At 39.0% G+C, this 24,371-nt stretch overlaps 1 protein-coding gene across 2 annotated transcripts in view; it reads right to left on the minus strand.

The window, feature by feature from the left end:
- zbtb20 (zinc finger and BTB domain containing 20) overlaps positions 1–24,371 on the minus strand; it is a 48,052-nt gene that overhangs the window by 21,943 nt on the left and 1,738 nt on the right. Inside the window, exons 2-3 of one of the 2 annotated variants that reach the window (XM_024397824.2) lie at positions 22,228–22,334; positions 2,141–2,326 (exon numbers count right to left, since the gene is read on the minus strand). The gene's annotated coding sequence lies outside the window, so the exon portion shown is untranslated. The remainder of the gene's footprint in view (positions 1–2,140; positions 2,327–22,227; positions 22,335–24,371) is intronic. The other variant, XM_024397825.2, reaches the window with a different exon arrangement.

Genomic DNA, 24,371 nt, shown 5'->3' on the forward strand with positions numbered 1-24,371 from the left:
TATCTAGAAATTGGCTCAGCAACTAAACAAATCTTCAAAGATAGCTCCATTATATTCCAAGCGTAACAGTATTGCTCTCAATTCATGCAATGTTAAAGCTCCTCTTAGACATGTAAATGTAGTATTAACAAAATGCTATAAAGACAATATATAACTGACTTGTTGAATAATGCTTGACTTTTCTAGCTGACATTTGAAGATCAGTTGAAAAGACTGGATATGACAATGAAAGACAATGGCATCCAATAGCTTTGCCATTCCACACATGGAATCTAGATTAATTAAATTGGTTTTCTACCATTTCATCATAATAACATATTTTATTAACCACTTTGATAGCAGAACAAGTATCAAATCACAAAATATTATTTAGCATTAGCCCTCAAGCAAACAGCCTCTACATTATACTGTCCTTAAAAAAACATGAATGGCTTTTCTGTAAGACTGAACACCTGTTCATACAATCGTATATGTTTTACATAATTTCATTCATCCACATAACCCACACCCAGAGCACAGGGGTTCTTGAAACCACGGCTATTATACAGTACCTCCCCCTTTACCCTCTGGGTACATACTGTACACACACACACACACGTTTATTCGTATAGCACCTGACCCCCTTTCACTACTATCACCCTTGTAATTATCATATGCAATAGCAGTAAAACTACAATTAAATCAGACTTCTCTCCTATGCAATCGTAAATGAAAAGTGGCATGATATACAATATATTCCAAAAATCTAACAACGTAGATTGATTATATTCCATCTAAACGGTCTTTATGCAAAAGTGTATAAAATATTTTCGCAATTTGAATTACATTCATCAAAAACTCCTATACCAACAATACAATGCAGCTTTGACGTCAAGAAAGGAACAGCCGGCTGGTGGTTTTGGTGATGGAGGCTAATCGGGTAAGTAGGTACTAAAGTGCCCAAAGAGTTTTGTCATGTTATCTTGTTTGTAGATTATAAAAAATGAAGATAGCCAGCTATCTAAGTGCACCGGGCCATGCAAAACTAACTGGCCCACTCAGATCTAACATGGTGTTTGGGGATGGAATAAGCTAACTAGCTAGCAAGCAAGCTACAACAACCCCATCAATACGTTTTTTAGAAATGAATGGTCAAATACCAATCGGATTAATGCCATTATTTATTTCAAGGTAGGCCTTTATTTTAGCTGTACTGCCTGATCTTTCTTGGCCGATAAAACTTGCAGGATATCATGGTAGCCAATGTTTGTGTTAGACATTATACCTGGATTTACTGTTACTGCTGCTAATAACGTTAGTAACGTTAGCACTCAGGTTAGCAGCTAGCTATAGCTACCATTGGCCAATTGTTTTAGCCAGTTTGGTTATAGACTTTCAATGTCTACTATGATGGTATAAGGTTTATCTTGATTTTGTGTAACTGTATGAGAAATGCTGGACTTGGTATGATGGGGGTCCTTACCGTCTTATGTGGACAGTGGCCTCACTCCTGCTGTGTATTCACTTGTGTCCTTCTCTTAAAGTCACTTATCCGAACGCTTTTCTGACATGACCTCGGTCAAATTCGGACAAAATATACATGTAAAGTGATATGTCGTATTGGGACTTTTAGTTGGAAGGATGAAATCAATCCGAATGTTTAACAGCAACCTAATTCTGCAATCTTCCCTTTAATGTTAAACACAATCATCAAGATCTTCCTAGATAATGTATATTCATGGCCATGCCTTGCTTTTAGGTCAAGTGATTACCTTTGACCATCTGCCAGAGAAAATAAAAGCCTTGAATCTACAGTATGTCTATTTAGTTTCATGTTTTATATAAGACTTGCTATCAAAACCAGGGGAAGAACTAATGAACACCATTTAGTTTTATTTACTCTTGGGAAAACAATTGATCGAAAGCATTATAATATACAAAACCGGGGAAAAAACAATGAAAACAAACATCCTCTAATCACAGCCATTAGGCTTAATACAATCAGAAAGAGAAAAATGGGATGGCTGCAACATGTTGTGACAGCAGGACAGCTTGGGTATATATTTATAAATAAATTACAAACACACCCATGTAGCTAGAGATACAGTGGCCAGAGTAGCCTAACTACCGACAGACTGACCAACCACAGAAATATACTCACAGTCAGATGACTCTTTGTTGGGAAGATGTGTGTGAGGCTGGTGATGAGGCACAGGGCACACTGCTACAGGTTGCTGGTGAAGGTGGCTATGGAAAGACCAGTCCTAGGCTGTCCCTTCAGTCCTCTCTGCTGCCACTATCATAGGTCGCTCTGCCACAGGGCCACAGTGGTCTCTTCAATACCACCCTGGGGGGAAAAGAGAGAATTCATAAATCAACATGTTCATACTGAGAAAGAAATGTGTTGGTGTCTAACCTTCATACATAGATAATGAAGTGAGCAATGCAATCTGGATGTGTTATAATTTCCAAGGTAAAGAGTGAGTGAACCTTCTAGACCAATTTAAGGCAGTTTACTCTAGTGGACACTTGACCGCCAATTATATGTCAAGGTTAGAAATCATATGGTCACAGGGCCAAATCTCTTTTCAGTCGTTATCTAAACTACTGGTCAGTGAACCACACCCTACAAAGGAGATCCTTCCACATTCCAGTCTGATTTACCCACAAAGATATTATACTCCTCATACTGTATCATATTTTCCCATTCTGAATAAAAGTACAAAGGTCAAAGGCTATATACATTTGTTCAAGATCTCATCGATTTATCAGAAAAGCATTGAGAGAGACCAGAAAATTCTACAACATGCCTTGAGAGGGCCTAGAGAGGACTCAGGAGCTTGATTTATTTGAATAAAAGGTTGCAACAAGGGTGAAAGGATTGTTCTCCAATACAAAGGACTGCAAGAGTGTGTGTGTATATATGTGTGTGCCAAGGCAGTACTGAATGTGATTTCAAATGTATGTTTATTTATTTATTTTTACTCCTTTTTCTCCCCAATTTCGCAATATCCAATTGGTAGTTACAGTTTGGTCCTATCGCTGCAACTCCCGTACGGACTCAGGAGAGGCGAAGGTCGAGAGCCATGTGTCCTCCGAAACACGACGCTGCCAAGCCGCACTGCTTCTTGACACACTGCTCGCTAAACCCGGAAGCAAGTCGCATCAATGTGTCGGAGGAAACACCGTACAACTGGCGTCAGAAGTCAGCATGCATGCGCCTGGCCCGCCACAAGGAGTCGCTAGAGCATGATGGGACAAGGACATGCAGGCCAAACCCTCTGGGTCAACTGGGCCAATTGTGTGCCACCTCATGGGTCTTCCGGTCGCGGCCGGCTGCGACACAGCCTGGGATCGAACCCGGGTCTGTAGTCAAATGTATTATAAAATATATTTTGATTTGTTTACACATTTTTGGTTACTACATGATTCCATATGTGTTATTTCATAGTTTTGATGTCTTCACTATTATTCTACAATGTAGAAAATAGTAAAAATAAAGAAAAACCCTGGAATGAATAGGTGTGTCCAAACTTTTGACTGGTACTGTATATCGATACTAAAATAGACAACATGGGGTTACTATGGAGCACCATAGTAAGACATTACGATCAGTAACAGTCAACTGAGAAATACTGTAACACAAGGTATTCTTGAAGAAACACAAAAAGGCATTTAACGACACCCAGGGTGTCATTCTCAGGTTTACAGAGACTCTAAGCCATACATATGTGTGCATGGCCATAAACTGTAAAAGGCCAACTGTAGACGATGTGAGCATCCTCAGGTTTGTACTGTAGGTCCTCACAACAGTTCACAACATGGAGGAAATTTCCATATATCAAATTCAAATAATCCTGATTATATCATGAAGTTTCCTAAAGGATAAATACCCATATTTGCTTTGAACCGTTCCTATTTCTTTTGTCTTCCCTTTTCCTGCCATGTGTCTTTCATATATTGCAATCTATTTACTGAATGATCTTCATGAATATGATCATACACTATACTGTAGGAATATCATGTATTTGGTATTTTACTCGGATCCCCATTAGCTGTTACTGAAGCGACTATTCCTTGGTTAAAGCACTAAGCTTGATTAAACTGTAAACATTAGTAGAGGGGGTAACCAACAACCATTTTAATCATTCCAAGGAACCTTTCAAATATTTGACTCTGGGAAAATGTACTGGCATCAAGTAAAACAACTTGTATTAACTTTAAGAGCGACTAATCAAAAGGTAATGACTGCAACAGACAAACAAGACATAGCATGTGACGGTAATGAATACTGAACTGTCTCCATAAATGCTTTATGTCCTTTATCTATTCATCAGATGTATTCTCTGCTTTTGGTTATCTTTCCCAGTCTGCTCTGAGCATAGATATTTATTTTTCTAAAAAGGGCTTTATTTATCCTTGCATACTTTCCATTGTATTAGTAGGCTTATGCCTCTGGCAGACCAGCCAGATTAATGTAATTAAACACTGCTTTGTATAGATGTAGGATCTTAATTTGAGCCAGTTTGCTACAGCAGGAAAATAATCCTGCAGCAACAGGAAATATGAATTATAATGTGGATTATAATGATTGGACATTTTTTGTAGGGGTTTCTAGGAAAGTTATCCTGCAACAGGGTGATCAAATGAAGATCCTACATCTGTAGATGCACAGAAGCAGTCAGATACAAACCTTTGGAAAAACAAAATATCATAAACTAAGAAAACTCAATGTAACGGCTCCAAAATGTTTCTTCTGCTGTCCACATAATGTCAACCTTTCAGGCTCCATGTAGAACCCTCTGTGGAAAGGATTATACAGTACATGGAACCCATGTGGGTTCTACCTGGATATACGCAGTGCTCTATTGCGAAAGAGATTCTTAGTTTCAATGGGACTCCCTGTTAAAATAAAGGTAAAATAAAGAAATGTGGACCTCTTCAACCTGTTTCCTAACAACCAAATGCCTGTGGTTACACCACAGAAGACATACAGCGTCCCCTCTATGCCAATAGTTGTGTTCCCCGCCATGAACAATGTTTGTTTCTCTATTGTTTTATCAAATTATAGTTTGAGGCACAGTAAATATAGCTATAAGCATGTGTTGCTGTTTGTTTTCCATATTGGACAAAATGGCACCATGTTTCCATAACGAGCCACTGCTGTGGTTTTAGGTCAAACAGCTCAACAGAAACAAGCCTTGGTTAGCCTCACCAACTACGCCACCAGCCATATTATTTTAATATATAGGGACTTTGCGAAACACCTTCCAATGATGCTAAGAAATAAGTCTGAAGCCATTGCTATTAGGGATGTGACAAGTGGACCATTTTTCTTAACGTTTAAACTGCAATTTTTGCATTGTTTTTTTTTTTTAAATCAGAAGAAAAAAACATACAATTCCACGTCAATTCACAATGCAGAATAATGGTCCTATTACGTATGTAAGACCACTAGGGCCGGGCAATGAAGTTATATCAACCACAACCCTTTACAGACATAGAACACTGCTACAGTAGCATGTCAATAATTGATCACTTTTAAGACAATTTCAAAAAGTGCAGCATCAGAAGCATCTGTATCTTTTCAGACAGTAGAATTCTGCCCTGGCATATAATGTTCTATTGTTTCCCTGACAACAATATACGTTGCTGATTGATGTTCAGTTGTGTTGTTTATGTTTATTTTTATGGTAAATTATGGTAACTTTAAAATACTTTTTTAGGAAAGAGTGGTCTGTGCTCAGGCAGCAGGCAGGCTAGGATTGACAGGTCTGGTTGCTTAGTGATGAAAGTAAGTCCCGCTTCAGAAGCGGCGTTACTTTACAGACAAGTAAAAGGCCGTTCATGTCTCCAGAGAAGGTTTTGTGTCAGCGTTTATGAAGCCGTAGTATTTCCTGCCCTAACAGGCAAGCAAACATGCTGTAGCCGGGGCGCTTTCAAGGGGCCACATACCATTATATCTGAAAAGGGTAATTGATACAGGGTACAGTATACCGGTAGCCTACTGTAATTTCATATTATGAGACAAAAACACCCCCACCCACTCTGCAACGAAGAGTAGCCTACACAGTGCTCGCTAGACTGGTCTGAATATACTGTATCAGTTCATGAATAGCCTAAGCTAGGATTTTTTACATGCAACAGACCGAAGACTGAACACACACTAGTGTCATTCACGGAAAGAAAGAGCAGGCTGGCCAGCATGAGGGAGAGAGAGGAGGGGCAGACAGAACCGTGTGCATATGTCTTGGTAATCTGCATCTCGCAATATCTTAATTGTATAGCATGCCTCGCAAATTCACCAAAGTAGCTTAAAGTTTGCCTTTTCCTCTCTGGTTTTATTTAAATGACACAACTTTCCCCAGGCCTTTACAGCCATATAGTCTAGTTAGGCTATAGCACAGAAAATCATGTTTTGTGATAACTGCACTCTGATTTGAATTATGTGGGCGAAAAAACATTGTTTTTCGGTTAGGGATTTTTCTTAACGTTAAGGATCCCAACTCCATTTAAACGTTTAAACGTTCACACCCCTAATTGCTATGCAACTGAAAAGATTTTGAGTGTTGCGTGGCAACAGCTAGAACAAACCAACGCAACACCCTAAATTGTCTTCTGACCCCTAATAATCCATACAATCACAATAAGATCCCAGCAGCTACCCTTGCGGACCCCTGATAAAGTTTAATGTGTAAGCACACTTGCCAGGACCGTAGTCACTGGTTAACCTCTATGTGGGTACACTGCCTACACAGTATGCCCATTGCCCAACACTGAGCAACTAAATGTCAGACCTATTCCTATAGAATTTGAATTCAAGTACAATTGTACATTCTATAATAAAGAACATCATAGAGCTGTACCATTCATCACGCACACACATACACGCACAGTATGCACTCCCTCACTCACTTTTAACTTGAGGAAAATAATAGAAAGAACATTAAGGGGCCTTTTTCTAGTTCTTTTTTTAAAAGTGTCACAAAGTGCTGAAATCAAGAGGGATATTTCACTAGTTTACAAAAGCCAGTGAATGCAGGTTTAATAGTGTGTTAACGTCAGGTTAGTGTCATTCTATGGTGACCTGATGACAAAGGCCTCTACAGGGCCAGTTTTAGACAACACAAGCATATTTACTTCCTCCCTGGTCTCAGTTGCAATCTAGACATGTAAATCCACCTGCCTGAGCGTTGAAGTGAGGTGAATAGGGGCACAAAGGAGCAGACTAAGGGAAGCAGACTTCTGCTGCCCAGACTGCCACTCACAACAGTGATTCCATTTTAGCTGTGACACAGTGGGTGAGCAGCAGCCAGCTCCTACCTGCAGTGAATGCTAATCAGTCCAGGGGTCTCCCTCCTCCCTCCCCTGCCTTGGACGAAAGGGGCTGATGATGATCCTTCAAAATTAATTAGATCCTTTTTGGAGGCAGCCATTTTCTTCCACTACTTATGCCTCTGCCAAATCTGTATAATTTTGTATTTTCATCCCTGTTCAGAGGGAATCAAACTATACTATTATAATGCATTTATGTGTCTGATATTGATCTTCCCCAAGCCTTTCCACAGCTCTCCCTTTCTCTTTCTCTCGCTCTCTCTCTGCACTGCACTGTGTCCCTCTCTGTAGAGTTAGCTGTCAATAAGTCCCCAGAGGTCAGTTCGTCTGCTAGAAATCAGACACAATGCTCCAGACTGCCAGTGCCATGCCCTGCTGCCACAACAAAGACCACAGGAGAAAAAAAAGGAAGAGAGAAGGGAAGAGAGCAGCATCACCAGTCTGACTTCAGGTTAATCAGAGCTGCCTAGCCTGCCTTAATTAGTTGGCAACCTCATGAAGAATACTGCGCCAAATTTGGAAATCAGTTTAATCTAGGGGGAAAATGAAAAGAAGGTGGGGGTGCGGGATGGGGTTGAGGACAGAGATGAGAGGCGGGTTTGTGAAAGGAGACGATGTTAGCCATGTGAATAATATACATCTTGAATATGCAAATGTGACTTACAATACACACCACAAGCATATATTTTCTCCTTGATACATGTGAGCCTACAGAGGGATTTGAATGGAAATGAACCAACCCATTTGTTTCCTTGGGCGATGAATAATCTGTGATGTGTATTGTTTTGTGCATACTGTACCATTCAGAAGGATATTCTGGCCTATTCTGATTCTATTTAGTGTTAACAGCAAACAGACATTTAACGCAGCATGCAGTGTTTTGCTACTTTTTGTTGTGGCACATGAATACTATCAATAACTGTAAAGTAAAAGGAAATCTATCAAATCTGTCAAAACAATCTGCTTCAACCATCATTTCATCACGATTGTTATTTCTACTGCCAAAAATTAAGCATAAAAAAATGGGTCAGCTTTCAACACTTATGAATAGTAGGGTAAGTATTTGAACACTGACGAAATTGCCCCAAAAACTTTTTCACACCAGATGAAACAATTATAGTCACAAATATCGTAAGAGTAGCAAATGTGATTTAGACTTATTCTTTTTCTTCTGTTCCAGTATTGTTGCTGAGGTACAGTTTGACAGAGGTCAAACCCAGTAGCAGCAGGCTCACTGTTTCATCACAGCCTTTCTATAATTTCACATACATTCCAAAAGGATTTGAATAACTTGAATAACAAAATACACATAGGTCTACATCTATTAATTCACCGCAGGAAGCTACATTGCACATCATTGCACCAATTTGTATACCACATCTGAACAATACTGCAAATGCCACTCTGATCTGAATAAATTATTGGCAATTGAATGTTCAGTTCTCTCCCAACAACATTCTGTTGGGTAATTAAATTAATGAGCAATATACAGTACTACATCTCTTATTACAGTTGAGTGGTTTAAAATCAAGCCCTTGTGTTATTAACTATAAACATGAAAATGACCTGATAATACACTCAATGCACCCATACTGGAAAACAACAACTCAGTCTCAGGTTTTAATTCATTAACCTTTGGTCTGCATATGAACTCTGATGTCAGAAAATCCATCAAACAACATTAACAAAACACCTACACACAGCTTCAAATATATAAAAATACCCCCAAAAATAAGGCCACATTGTCGTGATGTGCTGTGTAGCCTAACATTCCTTACAAATGTTTCTAATTTTAATAACGTGTTGGCCAAAACAAAGTTGAAACATACACAATTGGCATGTTTATAAAGGTATAGTGATTGGTACAGTACGTGCCAATACTACAGGCCATTTAAGTCAAAGCAATACCACCACTCAAAACATGAGGATGATTTCATAAATGATAAATGAGATGATTGCCGCCCCCGCCCCCAACAAAAAGAGGGTTAGGTAATGATTGCCCCCGCACGACCCCTGAGGGTTAGGTAATGTTCTAATCTAAGGTCATCTTACTCAATTGTTAATGTTCTTTGGTCATTTGAGTCTTTGAAAACAATGTATAGCTTCAAAGATTGTTTAAAAATCATCATTAGCACTGTCAATCCATGCATCCATATCTATGAATGTCACAGCGGTTACATGTCCCTGGTCCATCCCTCAGATTACCAAACGAAGGCAGGGTGGGGCTGTTGATATGACTGACTAAAATAACAACAAAATGTTAGATTAGGAACTCACCAAACATTGTAGAAATATCAGAAGTAAAAGCACTACTGAGAAGTTACACTATGCATCAATCTATAACATATATTAGAAGAGATGTTGCCTTAAATTAAAGGTCCCATTTGGTTGTGACATACATACAGTGCTTTCAGAAACTATTCACAACCCTTGTTCTTTTCCACATTTTATTGTGTTACAGCCTGAATTTAAAATGGATTATGTTTTGATTTGTTTGTTGTCACTGGCCTACACACAAACCCTCATAATGTCAAAGTGGAATTATGTTCGTCGAAATTTCTACAAATTAATTACAAATTAAAAGCTGAAAGTCATGAGTCAATAAGTATTGAATAAGTATTCAACTGAGATACTGACAGGTGCATGGATACCAATGTTCAGAGTGGGGAAAACCCCGATGCACATAATGCAGATCTTAGCTAAAGCTGTTCTTCTTTGTCTATGGCACTTTCGTAGCTATCCGGTAGAATTGTACATGCCTGGCTAGTATTAGCATAGCGGCTAAGTGTGACATGTTTTCCTATGGGAAATGCTAACAATCCAGCGTCTTAGTAATGAGTGTCTTCGACGTAGCCACACAAGAGCCCACCCCACTTGGTTGCACGTTTGTGTTAATAAATGTACATCCCAAAATGTTTAACGTACGTAAGTCTTTAAAGGCCGTTGAAACAAAATATATTTTTGAGATAATGAGAAACTTATCTCCTGATCACCACATGGACACAGTGAGATAACACATGAGATAACAAAGGTAAAGAGTAGTTTGTTTGAATGGCCATATTAAAAGACTTCAGTAGTGATGTCAACACTTAATGTTCCACCAGGGGGCAGTGTAGCCAACGTTTTTTTTTATTTAACTAGGCAAGTCAGTTAAGAACAAATCCTTATTTACAATGAAAGCCTCCCCCGCCAAACCCTAACCCGGACGATGCTGGGCCAATTGTGATACAGCCTGGAACTGAACCAGGGTCTGTAGTGACGCCTCTAGCACTGAGATGCAGTGCCTTAGACCGCTGTGCCACTAGGGAGCCCAATGTGACTTGCTACTCAAGCACAAAGTGGACGTAAGCGTTCTTCTTGATCAACTTGTTCCTTCACATGCCAACCCCAATATTGAATAGGACTAATTCAGTGGTGTAAAGTACTTAAGTAAAAATACTTGAAAGTTATACTTAAGTAGTTTTTGGGGGTATCTGTACTTTACTATTTTTATTTATGACAACTATTACTTCACCACATTCCTAAAGAAAAATATATACTTTTTACTCCACTAATTTTACCTGACACTCACAAGAACTCATTTTGAATAGTTAGAAGGACAATAAAATGGTCTAATTCACACACATATCAAGAGAACATCCCTGGTCATCCCTACTGCCTCTGATCTGGTGGACTCACTAAACACAGGCTTTGTTTGTAAATGATGTCTGATTGTTGGAGCACGCCCCTGGCTATCTGTCAATTAAAAATACACATAAGTATATTTTGGCAATTACATTTACTTTTGATACTTAAGTATATTTAAAACCAAATACGTTTAGAGTTTTACTCAAGTACTATTTTACTGGGTGACTTTCACTTTTACTTGAGTCATTTTCTATTAAGGTAGATTTACTTTTACTCAAGTAGGACAATTGGTTACTTTTTCCACCTCTGGACTAATTCCCAGCACAAAGATTACGAGACCAAGCTGCTACATGAGGTATGTGAACAGGCCTGCTGTACATTTCATTTGAATGCTCTTACTTGCGATGGATATATTGCTGCATTCATGTGCTATCGGAATTTTCGGATTATCAGTCTGACGTTGAAAAACTGTTCACGTGAGCTTCCAAGTCGGAAATACAAGTGGAAGAATCTGGTATCATCTTTGTGCCCCTAGTTTACAAGTCGTGACGTTTCATGATAAGATAGCTAATTCATTAACCAAACTCAGCTAGCTGGCTAACTCACTGTTATTGTCAATCTCGTTGATCCAAAATCATTCAGACTTCAAAAGTACTTCAACACAATGAAGTCTTAAGAATAACTTAATAACTTTAAATTACACCCTGAAGCGGATAAGTCTGTATTGCTGAATTATTTTCCATAATTACAGTCTCCAATCCACCATTACTGTATGGTTAATTTGCTCAAATTTGGTACATAATAGCTGATTTTGCTGTTTTTTTCCAACAATGACCAATGCAAATGTTGGCTGTTTGCAAGAAAAACAAAATAAAGGTACAGAATTCATCGAAAATATTGAAAATACTCAAATGATTACGTGACACATATAGGCTATTGTAGTAAACTATTACTTTAAAAGCACATAGATTAGGTCGGAGTTCGACCAAAATGAGCATCTATATACTGACAAGTGACTGGAATAAATTTCCGCAAAGGCAGAAAGCAGGGGGGAGGAGGTGGGAATATTTTAGCCAATGAGAGGGCAGATTCGCATGTGAACAACAGGCACAAAGTTGCAACCTAAAAATGACAAAACTTCTATTTGATCAAATAAGCTTCATGTAGCAAATTAGCAATTACATTTTTTGATGACAAAATTCGACACTCTCCCATTGACCTGCCTACCAAAAAATCCCCACTTCTACTTGATAACGGTTTATTTTCATGGAGGAAAATTTTGGGGGTGAAGTCAGTCCTCTTGCTTTGCCTCTTCCTCTCTGGCTTCCCCAGAATCTCCTCATTGCCAAAATCAAAATCAAAATGTACCTACATTAATTAAGGCTACTGTTTATTTGTGTATTTCACACTATGTTGGGGTAAAAATCTGATAATAATGCTTGTATGGATGTCGTCCCCAATACCTGCATTATACGTAAATAAGGGTGCAAATTCCACCAATCAATTTCAAGCGTATCCAAACAGTAGTTAGCATTTAGCATCAACAACAAAAAACACCACCCAAAATGGACATCTAAATGTCATGCTGCAAAAACAGAAAAATATATCCAAATCGGATTTTAGTAACCACATCCAGAATTGGGTTCAAATACTATTTAGGTTATTTCATAGACATTTTGGTATAAGTATTTTGTTGTTTCTTCTTTGAAAATACAAGTAGTTGAATATTGGATTGGATTTGTAGATACACTTGGTAAGTATAGGCATATCTGAAAATACTCAAAAACACAGACAAGTGTATTTTCAAATATAAATATTTAAATACTACATGCATTTGAACCCTGGTCGGTTTGCTCCTAGGGGTATTTGAAATAAGTATTTGGAAATAAGTATTTGAAAACCATTTTGGCTATTTATAGAAAGTAATTTCAAAATATTTCAAAATACTTCAAATAGAGGTAATTCAGTGGCAGTCGGTGCCTTTCAAAATAAGGAAGGACAATTCTTTTTGTTCATGAGATTGGCCTTATTTCGATTACAGAATATTTCTATTATTCCATTCCCCCTGTTCAATGTAACATCGATAAGTTTAGGCTACTACATGATACTCAAATGTTCTTAACAATAATTAAGATCGGAACTCAAAACAAAGTTGAGGCTCAACGATGAATTATTCTCAAACCATTGACCAAGTTAATCTTGCAGTAGGCTTACTACATACAGTACTAGTAAAAAAACGGTCAATATCAGGATGTTGTTTGAATCCAATGATTGGTTGCCTTTCAATATGCTAACTTTATTGGGTTTGGTGTTTCACAAAGTCATTCAGAAGAGGAAGCATTTGGCCATTCATGGACAGTCTTTAAAATACTTTAAGTCAGAAGCAGATAGTTGCACAAATAGAGTCTTATTATTTAGGCATGGCAGGTGTCCATTGCAACAACTACATTTGGAGGGGGGGAAAAGGAACATATATATTCAAGAGAAACAGTAATCACTTGTACTATAGGATGTAATGAGGAATCTGAAAAAACAATCATAGATTTTACATTCAAAGCGCGATGTCATTGCTTTACACCATACCACACTCCAAAGCCATACACAACATAGACTTCTGAAGACGGGTATGTTGTATCTACCCTACAGTGTCACTATATCTTGTTAGCTCTCATAACCTTTGACCTCTCTGTAATTGTTATGCTTGCAGATGAAATCTCGCCTTACTTTGGTGCCAATGGCCTGCTGGCCAGTTTCTCATGCAGCTTCTGTAACGATCTACAAAAGTTTAGTCCCAATTACACATTGCATCAGAGATAGAGAAAATGTAAAAACACACACATACACAAACATACACTTATAAAGTATGTGTCATTCAGGAAACAAAGGTATTGTTTTCTGTTAGTCCAGAATGGGTAGATGCATATGGACAATCTGAAAATATACGGTCTTTATAAACTTGACCCATAGATTAATAACTGTGTTGTAAGGGTAACTTGTTAAGAAAGCCAGCTATTTCACAACAATGAAGCCTAGGAGCCAGAAGCTCATTGCTTGTTTCAGAAAATAGAAACGTGATTTAGGCTAATAGCAAGGGTGAACTATCAAGAGACAAACATACTGTATAATCTGTGATGACTACAGTGTTGTACTAAAAGTTTACTAATCCAATAAACCATAAACCAATTTATAATGACAGAGGGACTCTTAAAAGGTCCCTAAATAAGACAAATTTGACAAACCTGGTAAAATAAAGTTGAAATTATATTATATAGGCTAATCGTGAACACAAATATTTTGTCGTTGATCACCAGAAACTGTCAAGAAAAGCGCAACAACCAAATTCTGAAATAGTTAAAGCCTAGCTGCTATCATCTTCACAAGACGACATGTAAAATGTACTGTATTTCTTAAATCAATCAATTTAACGACAATACATTTGAGTGTGATTTAGGCTAGGTAGCAAAAAACTATCATTTGCACAACCACTGGATAATGTGTAAGGCTGTTGCAGACACAAATAGTCAGTGAACAAATAAAACCTTGACCAGCCACATGTCCTGCACCTTCAGAAAGTATTCATACCCCTCACCTTATTCCACATTTTGTTGTGTTACAGCCTTACATCTATTCACTCTGTCATTTAGGTTAGTATTGTGGAGTAAGTACAATGTTGTTGATCCATCCCCAGTTTTACCATATCACAGCCATTAAAACTATGTAACCGTTTTAAAGTCACCATGGGCCTCATAGTGAAATCCCTGAGCGGTTTCCTTCCTCACCGGCAAATGAGTTAGGAAGAACGCCTGTATCTTTGTAGTGACTGGGTGTATTGATACACCATCCAAAGTATAATAAAAAAAAAATCACCATACTCAAAGGGATATTCAATGTCAGCTTTTGTTTGTTTTTACCCATCTACCAATAGGCCCCCTTCTTTGTGAGGCATTGGAAAATGCCTCACTGCTTGACTGAGGGACCTTACAGACAATTGTATGTGTGGGATACAGAGATGAGGTAGTCATTCAAAAATCATGTTCAAAACTATTATTGCACACAGAGTGAGTCCATCGAACTTATTACATGACATGTTAAGCACATTTTTACTGGAGGCAAAAGAAACGCACACCTGTTTAGGCGAGGTGCTGGCTAGCGGAGTAGAACACCTGTTTAGGCGAGGTGCTGGCTAGCGGAGTAGAACACCTGTTTAGGCGAGGTGCTGGCTAGCGGAGTAGAACACCTGTTTAGGCGAGGTGCTGCGGAGTAGAACACCTGGCTAGCGGAGTAGAACACCTGTTTAGGCGAGGTGCTGGCTAGCGGAGTAGAACACCTGTTTAGGCGAGGTGCTGGCTAGCGGAGTAGAACACCTGTTTAGGCGAGGTGCTGGCTAGCGGAGTAGAACACCTGTTTAGGCTGTTTAGGTGAGGTGCTGGGCGTAGAACACCTGTTTGCTGGCTAGCGGAGTAGAACACCTGTTTAGGCGAGGTGCTGGCTAGCGAACACCTGTTTAGGCGAGGTGCTGGCTAGCGGAGTAGAACACCTGTTTAGGTGAGGTGCTGGCTAGCGGAGTAGAACACCTGTTTAGGTGAGGTGCTGGCTAGCGGAGTAGAACACCTGTTTAGGTGAGGTGCTGGCTAGCGGAGTAGAACACCTGTTTAGGCGAGGTGCTGCTGTAGAACACCTGCTGAGGTGCTGGCTAGCGGTAGAACACCTGTTTGCTGGGCGAGGTGAACACCTGGCTAGCGGAGTAGAACACCTGTTTAGGTGAGCTGCTGGCACCTGTTTAGGTGAGGTGCGGAGAACACCTGTTTAGGCGGAGGTGCTGGTAGAACACCTGTTTAGAACACCGAGGTGCTGGTGCTGGCTAGCGGAGTAGAACACCTGTTTAGGTGAGGTGCTGGCTAGCGGAGTAGAACACCTGTTTAGGTGAGGTGCTGGCTAGCGGAGTAGAACACCTGTTTAGGTGAGGTGCTGGCTAGCGGAGTAGAACACTTGAAAAAGAAAAGGAGAGGCGCACACTCTAGGAGCTCAGATTCAAAAATGTAATAACCTAATAACTAATGTTTCAACAGACGAGCTGTTTTCATCAGGGTATAATGACAAACACTGTGGGTCACTAGTTTATATCGTTTCAAAGGACACACAGGTGTCTTTAATCATGGCTGGGTGTGGCTTGATTTCATTGGTTAATTTACAGATATAAATAGAACATATAAAAAGCATGAATGGATAACATATGATCATAGATACAATTTGGCTACATAAGACCACAAACATTTACAATGAATAGCAAAATCACAATAATCATAATGTTTACTCCTGAACTTATTAAGGCTTGCCATAACAAAGGGGTTGAATACTTATTGACTCAATACATTTCAGCTTTTTATTTGTTATTAATTTGTAAAAAAATAATAATAATAATCAAATAACATAATTCCACTTTGACATTATGTACTATTGTGTGTAGACTAGAGACAAAACATCTAAATGTAATACATTTTAAATTCAGGCTGTAACACAACAAGATGTGGAAACAGTCAAGTGGTGTGAGTACTTTCTGAAGGAACTGTATATGTCATTATGCCAAATATTTCCTTGGGCTAAATGTAATTGTCCCTTTCAGTGTAAAATGTCCTACAGCAGGCCACCATAGCTTGCATGAACATACTGCCATGTATTATCCCACACAGCATAACAATCGATAAGAGATTAAACACGTAAGACAAGCTACTTTTAATGTGCTTGACATGCAAGTTGATACAACATGTAAAGGCAAGTAGAGACCTGAAATTCTTAGAAACAAACATGTTTCAATTGAAAGAAAAATAACAGTGTGTCCGGATCGTTAGGCCATATCCCCATTGTTACCTGTTCTCCCTTACCCTTACAAGAAAGCACACTTGTCAAAAGCTCCCTAAAATGTTAGCTACCTAGATGTTAAATTGTCTGAATCAGTCAGCACACCTTCCTAAAAATAATACTGGGAAGCAAGCTTCTATAAAGTGTCTATGATCCGTATAATTTGATAATCGTGATCCATTTCATGCAGGAAGTGTTCGTAAAGAACAATAATGGAAAAATCAGAGACCGTCTGTTTCTTCAGTGGATACTCATTAGGAAAAGAGAGATTTGTTTGTGCATAAACAAAAAGGATTTCCTAATAATAGCAGGTTTAACTGTTTTCATGGGTAAAACAAAACATCTAAAGATATGACTGTCGGCTATTTCCCAAAAAACAAATTGCTACCCTATTAATAATAAAGTAACAATGAGGTGTGGAAAGTCCTAATAGCCTTGACTTCTGTGGGTCAACTCTGGCTTTATAACACAAATGCCATTGTGTAGATAATACGTCTCAGGTTTTTCCACTGCACACCAGTGTCACTGTGCCTTTTTTAATGAGCTGTAGGCTTGTCCGTCATACAATTTTGGCCACTATGCTAAGAGTGTTTTTCACTAGCATGGGGCCTAAAAGGCCTTTCAGGAGGCCTAGATGTAAACAAATAGAATATAAACTTACTCTGGCATTATCCACAAAAAGATACAGAAGAGTCTCTATTTGATTTATTTTCTTAAACCATCTCCAGATACTTTCCCTTTTGAATACACAGTGATCTAACCATGAATTGTAGAAAACCATATGGGTAGAAGGGTTAGCTAAGGACACACATGCACTTTGGCAAACATACCATTTCTCTATTAGAAACCAAGATACATTTTTGGCATCGGTGAAATGCCTGAGCCCTCGTGTATGTTTAAAGAGTAAGACGGAGAAGTATTTACATGCCCCTGTCTTTAGCCCAAATAAAATACATGTTTAAGGAATTCAAGCACACAAAGAAAGTACAGAGACACTACCGTACAGGCTAAAATAGATTCTGAAACAATAAATGTCTGTACGTTACAAAGTCCTTAGATCTTCACATGAGAGAAATGACAATCTACCTTAAAGTTCACTAAATATTTTAACAAGTGTTAGTGCTATGTTTGCCAATCCTATAATACCCCCCACTGTGGTATTTGGGGGGGGGAGTGCTGAGAAAATGCATGGTTTGAATAATAATGTTTTTTTTATTTTTTTTTTACTCAAATATTATCTAAAAAAACTCACATGACATAAAAAAGGAAATGTTATTTTCCATGGTGCGGCTTGGCTGCAGTGTGGGTTTGGTTGAATTCACCCCATCTATCTGATGATCAAGTCGATTCACTGTACATTTTAAGAAGCAGTCACCTTAGATCTGGCACAGAAAACTGATTGACAGAGTACTGGCAAATAAATAAACTAGAATATTGCCTAACTGAAATCCTTTCAACAAAGTCTCACCTATACTTGATAAACCAGTTGGGTTTTGCTATCTCAAGTATTATTTGAGTTATATGACCATTTCTCAAGTCAGGATTAGACTCCTAAGTGACTGTCACAGGGTAAGAATGTTAACAGCAGCGGGCAATCTTCTCAGATAGCTTGAATGCCAACTAACCAGTCAATTACCAGAGTTTGGTAGTTTACAAGCTTGTCACTATTGTGACGTTTAATAGTTTTGTCAAATAAATGATCAAGCCTAGTGATCAAATAGTGTTGTGGTTTTACCCTCTTCCACATCTTCCATCAGTAACATGTGTTAACAACTCTTCTTCCTGTGAAAATAGAGTAACTCCCATAGCAGTGGTTGTAGTACACTTAGCACTGGAAGGCACATACCCCTCAACTTTCTTTCCAACACTTTCACATGACGTAGACACACGCTTATTACCTCCTTGGCCTACTAGGCATATGTCCTTGGCAGTAGTCAAATAATGGTTGCTAATGGCAATGACACTACAATATGCTAAGTACAAAAGTTTTAAACCACAAATACAAAACTAGGAATGTTAAAATAATTACAAATCATATCAACAGCCAAAATACAAGTCCACAAACTTCTATGTAGCAGAGTGAGGCAACATTTCTACATGTAGGCTAGGCCTGTGAGAGAAATCTGTGTCACACAACATTTCTGCATGTAGGCTAGGCCTGTGAGAGAAATCTGTGTCACACAACATTTCTACATGTAGGCTAGGCCTGTGAGAGAAATCTGTGTCACACAACATTTCTACATGTAGGCTAGGCCTGTGAGAGAAATCTGTGTCACACAACATTTCTACATGTAGGCTAGGCCTGTGAGAGAAATCTGTGTCACACAACATTTCTGCATGTAGGCTAGGCCTGTGAGAGAAATCTGTGTCACACAACATTTCTGCATGTAGGCTAGGCCTGTGAGAGAAATCTGTGTCACACAACATTTCTACATGTAGGCTAGGCCTGTGAGAGAAATCTGTGTCACACAACATTTCTGCATGTAGGCTAGGCCTGTGAGAGAAATCTGTGTCACACAACATTTCTACATGTAGGCTAGGCCTGTGAGAGAAATCTGTGTCACACAACATTTCTACATGTAGGCTAGGCCTGTGAGAGAAATCTGTGTCACACAACATTTCTACATGTAGGCTAGGCCTGTGAGAGAAATCTGTGTCACACAACATTTCTGCATGTAGGCTAGGCCTGTGAGAGAAATCTGTGTCACACAACATTTCTACATGTAGGCTAGGCCTGTGAGAGAAATCTGTGTCACACAACATTTCTACATGTAGGCTAGGCCTGTGAGAGAAATCTGTGTCACACAACATTTCTACATGTAGGCTAGGCCTGTGAGAGAAATCTGTGTCACACAACATTTCTACATGTAGGCTAGGCCTGTGAGAGAAATCTGTGTCACACAACATTTCTACATGTAGGCTAGGCCTGTGAGAGAAATCTGTGTCACACAACATTTCTACATGTAGGCTAGGCCTGTGAGAGAAATCTGTGTCACACAACATTTCTGCATGTAGGCTAGGCCTGTGAGAGAAATCTGTGTCACACAACATTTCGGCATGTAGGCTAGGCCTGTGAGAGAAATCTGTGTCACACAACATTTCTACATGTAGGCTAGGCCTGTGAGAGAAATCTGTGTCACACAACATTTCTACATGTAGGCTAGGCCTGTGAGAGAAATCTGTGTCACACAACATTTCTACATGTAGGCTAGGCCTGTGAGAGAAATCTGTGTCACACAATTTAGGGAAAATAGCACTATTAAGATGAAATCATTTCATAGAGTATATGCTCAGACAATTACTACTGAACAAAATATTTTAAGCTCACTTTTCCTCCTCTGCTAGAACTTTAGGTAAAGGCTACTCTTTACATGTTCATATTCCAAAGGGCTGCTACTCTGTTCTTTATTTGACTCTTATTATCTATCCTGATGCTTAGTCACGTTACCCTGAACACATGTACATATCTACCTCAAATACCTTGTACCTCTGCACACTGACCTGGTACTCCTTGTATATAGCTCCACATTGATATGGTACTCCACATTGATCTGGTACTCCCTGTATATAGCTCCACATTGATCTGGTACTCCCTGTATATAGCTCCACATTGATCTGGTACTCCTTGTATATAGCTCCACATTGATATGGTACTCCACATTGATCTGGTACTCCCTGTATGTAGCTCCACATTGATCTGGTACTCCTTGTATATAGCTCCACATTGATATGGTACTCCACATTGATCTGGTACTCCCTGTAGATAGCTCCACATTGATCTGGTACTCCCTGTATATAACTCCACATTGATCTGGTACTCCCTGTATATAGCTCCACATTGATCTGGTACTCCCTGTATATAGCTCCACATTGATCTGGTACTCCCTGTATATAGCTCCACATTGATCTGGTACTGGTACTCCATGTATATAGCTCCACATTGATCTGGTACTGGTACTCCCTGTATACAGCTCCACATTGACCTGATACTGGTACTCCATGTATATAGCTCCACATTGATCTGGTACTGGTACTCCCTGTATATAGCTCCACATTGATCTGGTACTCCTGTATATAGCTCCACATTGATCTGGTACTCCCTGTATATAGCTCCACATTGATCTGGTACTCCCTGTATATAGCTCCACATTGATCTGGTACTCCTGTATATAGCTCCACATTGATCTGGTACTCCCTGTATATAGCTCCATATTGATCTGGTACTTCCTGTATATAGATCCATATTGATCTGGTACTCCCTGTATATAGCTCCACATTGATCTGGTACTCCCTGTATATAGCTCCACATTGATCTGGTACTCCCTGTATATAGCTCCACATTGATCTGGTACTCCCTGTATATAGCTCCACATTGATCTGGTACTCCCTGTATATAGCTCCACATTGATCTGGTACTCCCTGTATATAGCTCCATATTGATCTGGTACTCCCTGAATTTCGCTATTTCGTGTATTTTATTTAATTCTTCTTGTGTTACTATTTTCTTTTTAAAACTCTGCATTGTTGGGAAGGGCTCGTAATCAAGCATTTCACTGTAAAGTCCTCACCAGTTGTATTCGAGCGCATGTGACAAATACAATTATATTTTTGAAGTATCTTTAAGAGGACATGATATGGTAATGTAAACTTGTTACTGAATTTTACACATCTTCAAATTGTCAGGATATATTTCAGGACTAAAATGAGCTATTTCCAGCATGACATCTCACAGCGTGCTCCTGAAAGGCCTATAATGGGCTTTCAAAAAAATGACCAATATTGTCATCCGTGCCCCAGATTACACACGATTATACGTTTCTTAGTTGATTATAGCCTAATGCTCAAATATCATTACATAATGTGTCGGGGAGCCTCAGTTTCACATTTACTGATTTACTCAGCCAATGAGAACAACACGGCTGTTGTTTAGCTAATTGAGGGTTTTCTATGTCTGCAGTTTAAAGGCTTGCTGTGCTGAAGAGAAGGGGAGGCCCCAGCGTTCTGCGGAGGGGAGGCACTATAAGAGTGGGTCCTCCATTTACAAATATCTCAATATGTCAATATTTGAGTGACCAGTTGCCAGAGAGCTGACAGCTGGGCTTGCTAACCCTGCAGAACACTCTCTGCAAGGAGGCAGCTTTGATTGAACATCAGTTCTAAGATGGAACTATGAAAACTGAGAGGTTGAATCCTTTCTATGTGCTTGAGCAAAAGTGGAGAGGAAGTCATACTAAACTGCAAATACATTTTTCCTCTGGCTTTGTAATCCATTAACAAATACATTTCTAAACAAGATTTGGAACCCATTGCTTGATTATGGAATTAACCACACAAACAAGCACGTGGTACCCTTGAGAGCTGAAGGGTATACCATTACATTTTCATCATACTTTTGTTCTGTTAGCACAAATAGGCTACATGGCTTACCTTTCAATTTAAACTGGACGCCTCCGAAACCTCCCCACCTGGCAATGACATCCCAGATCACATTTGATGTCCTGGCAGTGCCTTCGTGAGCCAATCCAGAACTATCGCTATGGACAAAATACTGAATCAATTATTATATGAATCAAAGCTCGACATCTTGAATTTAACAGTTTTTCTTTTGTGATTGCTCATATGAAGAGTTCTTGTAAGACATTGGTTTGCAAACAAACTCCTTCAACTCTGCTAGCCTCTCTAAATTGTAGCCAGAATAAAAAGGTTTTTCCTTCACAAACTGAAAATATGTTGTGATAGTTGTAGGTACTATGTAATGATGTGCATGTAGTTACACTGTTATTGTTATTACAATTACAATGGGACAACTGGGCCTGTTTACTATCTGTTGTGGTTCAATTAATGAACTCTGTATGAAAATCAGATTGAACAGAAATGGAACAGCATAGATGGATGTTGGATGCCAAACTCCCTCTAAAGAATAGGCCTAAATGTGCCAGCAAACAGGCTTAAATTGCAATACTTCACGATACTGGCACTTATTACAACAATGACAATTTCATCCATCATAGCATACTCTGCACACATCCTCAAATCACTACAATAGTGGATGTTTTCAGTCCAAACTTGCCATATCAAACCAAAATAGTTAACATAAAATAGCATCTTTCCATCTCATCATCAAAGGGAAAATGGATCATGATACAGAAAAAGTAGAGGGTACAATTATTCTTTATAATGTACATTTGAGTTATGAGTTTTATCTTGAGATGTGTATCTTGAGGCTCCTTGTCAACAGGCATTTCAAACAACGGATACCTCAATGTATGTTTGCTATACTACAGTTCAGCACACATGACACTATTCTTCATGATGTATATAGAAAACAGCCTATGATTCATGGACCATTTATTGAAAACCTATTAGCCATATGTAGGGCTATACCAATTTCAGGATTCTGTGAAGGGATTGTTATCCAAAGTTTGCAGGACTTAGGCCTCCAATGCAGTATAGGCCCAACAATGAGACATATTGGCATCAGGCCAAAGAAAGGCTGTGAATTAATTTTGAATCTGTTTTCACTTCATAAAGACCTGTGTAAGATTTAGGTTACACCTGTCAACTATATAACCTCATAAAACTCACAGAGTTATAGGTGCTTAGTAATTCACAACTCTCTGAAAGCACAGACTGCATACCAGCAATTTATGGCACCCTCAATAATATTATTAATAATAATAATAATAATAATTGAACATCCATAGTGATACGCTACTTCTGAGCCTAATTGTTTTTATATATCCACAAAATATCTGATCGCAATTTAACGTTCATTGGGTGTGGTCTATGACGTCACAAGTACGACCAAATTACATGTATTTGGGAGGAGATGCGACATGCAACACACGCATGTCAGTAGCAGCCAGTGTAGATGCGCGGTCAAAACGTGTGGCCGGTCATTCGTCACAACTCACAGTGCCAAGCAAAGTTTCTGTTGTGGAGTTACCGGTATATCAAGCTACATAAAGTAGGCCTATTATATATAGTCTATAGGACAGAAAATACTCATTAGTAGTCTATAACCATTAGTAGGGAGTTGTAAGGGGGTGAATGGGATACAAGCCGAACCGAAACAAGTTCTACTTAAAAATGTAATTATCCGAAAAGGACATTGTGGACAATCTCTAACTGATTCAATAAAGTTTGACATAATGGACGACGTGATATAGCCCTACAGTAGCCTATTATTCACCCAAAAACCCCTTCAACGTGCAACATTTGTACCATTATGCAAAATCTGATATTTCAGCGAAAAAAATTTAGATGTTAGATATGATCATATAGTGTAGTCCGAGTTTGGTCTAATATTGAGCAAGTCAACACATAGGCCTACCGAGGGGGCTCATACTGAGTCAATCGTGCCTCCAAGGTCATCTCTTTGAGTGTTTCAAATGTGCTGTCAACTCCCTAACCGGTGCTGTGTGAGTCCTATCTTTTGCAATCACCTCAAAAGATTCGAAGATTGATGTTTCTCTGCCGTTTCATTCTAATATGCTATACTCCTAACCTTGATGCCCAAGTCCGGTGCTGAAATCCACATGCGGCGCAGAGGCAACAGTCTCAACAACTTT

The sequence above is a fragment of the Oncorhynchus tshawytscha genome, linkage group LG33 (assembly GCF_018296145.1).
Source record: "Oncorhynchus tshawytscha isolate Ot180627B linkage group LG33, Otsh_v2.0, whole genome shotgun sequence".
In the NCBI taxonomy this organism is placed as follows: domain Eukaryota; kingdom Metazoa; phylum Chordata; class Actinopteri; order Salmoniformes; family Salmonidae; genus Oncorhynchus; species Oncorhynchus tshawytscha.